We start from the raw sequence: 6,000 nt of genomic DNA, 5'->3' as shown, positions 1-6,000 counted from the left end.
AAAAGTTTATCCCCACCCTCCCATTTCAAGTCCATTTAACAAGTAAGCTGCTTTTGTGTCAATATCATTTTTATTCCATGTCATGTTGCAGTCTGCAGTACAGGCAGTCCCCGGGTTACATGGATCCGACTTACATCGGATCCCTACTTACAAACGGGGTGAGGCAAGCCCGCACTAGCTGCTTCCCCCCAGCAGACCAGGGAGACGCGAAGCTAGCGCCCCCCTACAGCAGACCAGGGAGACGCGGAGCGGCTTTTCTTAGCAGACACCTCAGCTCGAGAATAAAGGACTGAGGGAAGTGAGGTGTGGGAGAATAGAACTGAGCTCTGGAGAAATGTTTGGCTAGAGTTTCCCCTACAATATGTACCAGTTCCGACTTACATACAAATTCAACTTAAGAACAAACTTACAGTCCCTATCTTGTACGTAACCCGGGGACTGCCTGTATTGTGTGACAGTAACCCCAATGCCCTACATCAGATCCCATATATAATGAGATCATCTGGCCTAAGATATGTGAGTAAAACAAGCTCTTAAATCCACAGCTTATAAAGACAGAAACACCCAGCAACTTTTTGAATCTTTTTTGGAAATGTGACCTTGGGAGTTCATAACATTGACTGCAGAAAAGTACATTACTTTTGTTTTTGTGAAAACAAATGTTTACAAAATGCAAACCCACTACAATAGAAAGATTTCTATAATTGTTTTTAATTACAATGGAAACCATGTGTTTAAAACAAAATGTTCCTTCCAGTGTTTGCAACCAAAATATTGCTCTACTGGAAAGTGAAATGGACTGTAAACCAAAGTGGAAACAGATTTGACTGATCTAATTGTGAGAAATGCAACTCATGAACACTACACAGTGAAGAGTATATTAGGCTGTGTCTACATTGGCATGATCTTGCACCAAAGTGGCCGCTTTTGCGCAAAAACATGCTGCTTGTCTACACTGGCCGGGAGTTCTTGCGCAAGAACACTGCGTTCTAATGTGTGAAATCAGTGCTTCTTGCGCAAGAACTATGATGCTCCCGCTCAGGAATAAGCCCTCTTGAGCAACTGTTCTTGTGCAAGAGGCCAGTGTAGACAGGCAACATGAATTTCTTGCACAAGAAAGCCCAATGGCTAAAATGGCCATCGGAGCTTTCTTGCGCAAGAGAGCATCTACACTGGCACGGATACTCTTGCGCAAAAGCACATCTCTTGCGCAAAGGCACATGCCAGTGTAGACGCTCTTTTGTGCAAATACTTTAATGCAAGATTATGCCCAGGGCTTGCCAAGTGGCGGTGAGCCCTGCTCGCCAGCTGCACGGTTCTGCGCTCTACTCATGCGCAGATCACTCTACACCGGCTCTTCCGAGTTGTAATCTACTTGCCACAGATGAGTAGATTACATTATTTGTCAAGCCCTGATCATGCCAATGTAGACATAGCCTCAGAATTTAGTAAGGCAAACTGGCATTAGTAGCAAAAGTAATGAAACTTATTTATAATATGCAGCTCTTATAGGTGACTGCATCCCTCTATATTTACCACTTTGTCTACAAAAGCCATTGTTGGAATGAATCTTATGTGAAGAGCAGCATAAGCATTATTAATAATTCCAAGTATTCAAAAATAATGAGTCAGGCATCCACAAATTGTTTTAAAAATGGTAACATTAACTCCCCTCCCAACATTCTGGGTTCTTTTAAAATATGTTCTGATCCTTGATCTTTTTGGAAGCGCTTGATTTATGTTTTCAAGATTATCTACACAACACAGAGAGCTAGACATTTTTTGTTTTTTTAAATGAAAGCTGAGATTATCATGTTTTCACATGAACTCAAGAGCTGGGTCTTAAAGACACACACGAAATATTGTTAAGACTTGTGACAAAATCATGGGAGTTGGTGATATGGTCTCTTTTCACCAATAATAAGCAAGTTATTTGTAGTAGAGAGGGGCCAGCCTCTGCATTGCCAGGGAGCAGGACAGGAGCTAATATTGGCTCTGATTCTTAGCTGGAAGACGTAAATGAGAATTCAGGCAGCAGGTGTGTTTCTCACCACTGGGTCTTATGAGTATCCTGAGGCAGAGTTGTGATCCTTGAACTTAGCTACTGGGGGATAGAACACCCTAACATATCAGTCCAACTCAGGGCTGTAACTTTTTTGTGTGGGTAAAGAATAAACGAATCTGTATAGAAGAGTAAAACAGAGCTGACCATGGCTGATTGTTTTTTTTCTGGGCCTAGATGATAAACAGGTCTGCCAGATCCCATTAGGTTTTAAAATCAACCTACCATATACAGTAGACTTCTGATAATCCAGCACCTTTGGGACCTAGGTGGTGCTGGATTATCGGATATGCCGGAGTATCGGGAGGTACTCTAGCAGGGGGCTATGATGGGTCTGCTGGGACCCGCACTGCATCCGGGGGGTGGGCGGGGAATGGTGCGGCGAGGGGCAAACCCTCCGCTGTTTTACAGGAAGGCGGCGGAAGCCCCGTGCTGCCTCTGAGAGTTTCTGGGAGGGGAGCGGGCTCCCCACCCTGCAGACTGCAGTAATTATTGCTGAGCAGGGGGGTGAGGGGCGGTGCTGTGGGACGAACCCGGCAGCACCCCAGCTGCTCTGCTCTGCAGCTTCCCCAAGTCCGCCACTCGTCAGTTTCAGCAGCGGCAGTGGCGGGCTTGGGGAAGTGGCGTGGAGCATAGTAGCTGGGGTGCTGCCAGGCGCCGAGCGGGGGGTGAGGGACGGCGCTGTGGGACCAACCTCGGCAATAACTACTGCAGTCTGGGGGGTGGGGAGCCCGCTCCTGGAAACTCTCAGCAGCGGCACGGGGCTTCCCCTGCCTTCCTGCAAAATGGCGGAGGGTTTGCCCCTCGCCGCGCCGTTCCCCGCCCACCCCCCACCTCCAACCGATAGCAGTGCGGGTCCCGGCAGATCCGTCACAGGGATATAATCCCCTTCCCCTCTTCTCCCTTTCCCTTTCCCAGCCACGAGCACCCATGGGGCTCACAGCAGCTCCAATTGTCCGGCTGGCCGGAGCACTTCCGGGTTCCAGTTGGTGCTGGACTATCGGGAGTGCCGGACCACTGGATGCAGGACAATTGGAGTTTTACTGTATAGCTTAAACAAATACAATTATTTGTGCAATGCTTGAGTGCCCTCTAGTGTGTTGTCAGAAAATTGTAGAACTTTCTTTCACACTGATCTATATGGCTATGGAGCCAGCATTCTGGGGTAGAGGGAGTAGTATTTTGTACAGAATAATGTTAAATGCTAGTATGTGGCTGTGCTGCTACTTCATTGCTAAGAAAAAATCCTAATACCTAACTGCAGTATAAAATTAAATTAAAACCTACAGGCCCAGACGCAGTTATTTCTGTGGGGTTTGTGTGTATGTGCTTTTTTTGCAAATATTGATAGCAAGGGTGTGTATGCACCTGCGATAGTCCCCCAAGTAAGTGGGGAAATCAGCCCCAGCCTTCCCCCAGCCAGCCAGAGCATGGGGGAGGGAGGCTTGGGGCCTTCACCTGGCAGGCAGGAGCATGCTTATTTTGGGAACCAATCATGGGAGGAAGCTTTTGCACCCTTCACTCGCCTCTGTGTACAGGCCTGTAATAAAAGTCACTGCTAAAAACTGTGCAGTGAGGTCAGATCCAACTTCTCTCTTGTTGCTTAGTTGTCTTGCTAGGAGCTAAGAAACTCTTAAATGATTTTCACACCTCTAGCCTCATTTCACACCACCTAGCCTTAATGAAAACTCTGCTAGTGCCCACATACCTTAAAACCTAACAGCTGTGGCTCTGATGATTATCAGAGAGTGAGCTTCACAAGTGAGGGCCATTGAACTAACACAGTGTTTCATCTGTCCTAGTACTGTACAAGTAATCTAGCTGATTTTAGGTGTTGAGATGATGCATGAGGGAAGGGAGGTTGCAAAAAAATATGCTTCAAAGCAGTTTGGGATTTTAGAGGCTAACTAGCAGTTTGAATTTCACCATTGTTACATATTCATGGAATCATAGACTCATAGGGTTGGAAAAAGGGCTGGCCTGAGGGAAAATGGTGCCCTGGGTGAACTTCTATTTTGGTGTCCTTTGAGTGTAAGTATGTAGTAGTGCTAGTGAAAATTGCAGAAATAAATCAGTAATCTCAAAAGTTTTCATAAATTTACTCAGAAAATTAACACAAAATTTGATTCCTTTTTATTAAAACTAGGGGGCTGTGCCCCCTGCTTGCTACACTTACCAACCCCTCTCTTGGCTGGGGTGGGCCAGGGGCTGAGGCCAGCCCTGCCTCCGATCTCCACTCCGGGCCACCAGGGAGGGCCCAGTCCCTGCTCTTTTTCATCCCTCCTCCTCCCCAGTACTTTCTCGCCCCCTCCTCCCTCCCTCCCAGCTGGCCCCGGCTATGTCTCTTTCTCATCCTCCTCCTCCTCCTTGGCCCACTCCAGCTCTTTCATGTCCCTCCTCCCCCCATCTGCTGGCTGGGAGCCTGGATCAAGGCTGCGCCAGCCCTGGATCTCCCCTTGACCTGTGGTGTGTGTGAGGGGGTCTCAAGTGGAGAGAGAGATTGAGGAGGTGAAGCTCCCACCCCCGGGGAGGGGGGGAGAGTGCTCAGCTCCCATCCCCCAGAGAACTGGGTGGGAGGGAGGAGAGAGACTGCATGGCTCCCAACTTCTGCCCCTCCCAAGTAAAATTAGTTGCCATTTTGAAAATGTTAGTGCCAACAAATGCATTCTAAGTATAGGAAGTTACATGTGGTAGCTAATTTTACCCAATGGAACATTTGTTGCTTTCATCTATCATGGCACTAAAGATTTGAGGAGGAGTGTCACTAACTTTTATAATCCTTTTAAAATGGCCAGAAGGTCTCTGTTGAAGGCCTGTTGTTTTTTCTTCTAACAGAGAAGAGTTTTCATCTGTCACTTTTTGAGAAAAACTTAAGATATGTTCATTTCATTTTTATTTAATCTATGAATAATGGGTATTATCATCATCAATCATCATCATCATCATCAATGATAGCAGTTTTCAAGTATCTAAAAGGGTGTTACAAGGAGGAGGGTGAAAAATTATTCTCCTTGGCCTCTGCTGATAGGACAAGGAGCAATGGGCTTAAATTGCAGTAAGGGAGGTTAAGCTTGGACATAAGGAAAAACTTTAACCACCCTGACAGTTCCAAACACTGGAATACATTGCCTAGAGAGGTTGTGGAATCTCCATCATGGGGGATGTTTAAGAACAGGTTAGATAGACATCTGTCAGGGATGATCTGGATGGTGCTTGGTCCTGCTGTGAGGTCAAGGGACTGGACTTGATCTCTTGAGATCCCTTCCAGTTCTAGTATTCTATGATTTAATGATTCTATGATAATTTTGTGGCTAAGGGTGGTGGGTTAGAAGTACCTGGCTTTAAGGGTGGTAGGTTAGAAGTGCCAACAGAGTGATTAAGTCCCCAAATATTTTGTATTCATCATATAGGTTGGACCTCTCTGGTCTGGCATCCTTGGAACCTAACTGGTCCCGAACAAGGGAATTTTCCAGACCAGAGGAAAACCCCTGCTACTGGCCCCCAGCCTGCCTCCCCTCCCCACAGCCAGCCCTCCCCCCCCATTGCAGGCTGCCATGCTGCTGTGGCTCCAGCAGCCCAGACTGCCATGTCCCTGGCCCCACTACAGGGGCTGCCGCAGCTGCTGCATCCCTGACCCCACTACTGGGGCTGCTGTGCCCTCTTGCCAATGGCGCTCCCAGCTAGGACTTCTTGGTCCAGGAACATCCATAGTCCTGCTGGACCACGGATGTTGCTGGACGAGGGAGTCACAGTTTTTGGAGGTCCAACCTGTACTGTACTTTGGAATGGTCCAAAATTTCTTTAAAAATGTGTTGTTACAGTCTTTGAAAAAATCAGAAACATTTCCCCATTCCCCTGCAGCGTTTCCTTGCACTGTTTGCCTGTAAGCATGTTTTGGCACTTCTCCTAATTTAGCATTGCGTTCCTCTCTGTTTGTG

The sequence above is a fragment of the Pelodiscus sinensis genome, chromosome 8 (genome assembly GCF_049634645.1).
Source record: "Pelodiscus sinensis isolate JC-2024 chromosome 8, ASM4963464v1, whole genome shotgun sequence".
Lineage (NCBI taxonomy): Eukaryota > Metazoa > Chordata > Testudines > Trionychidae > Pelodiscus > Pelodiscus sinensis.
The sequence above is the reverse complement of the archived record's forward strand: the minus strand, read 5'-3'. Positions refer to the sequence as shown.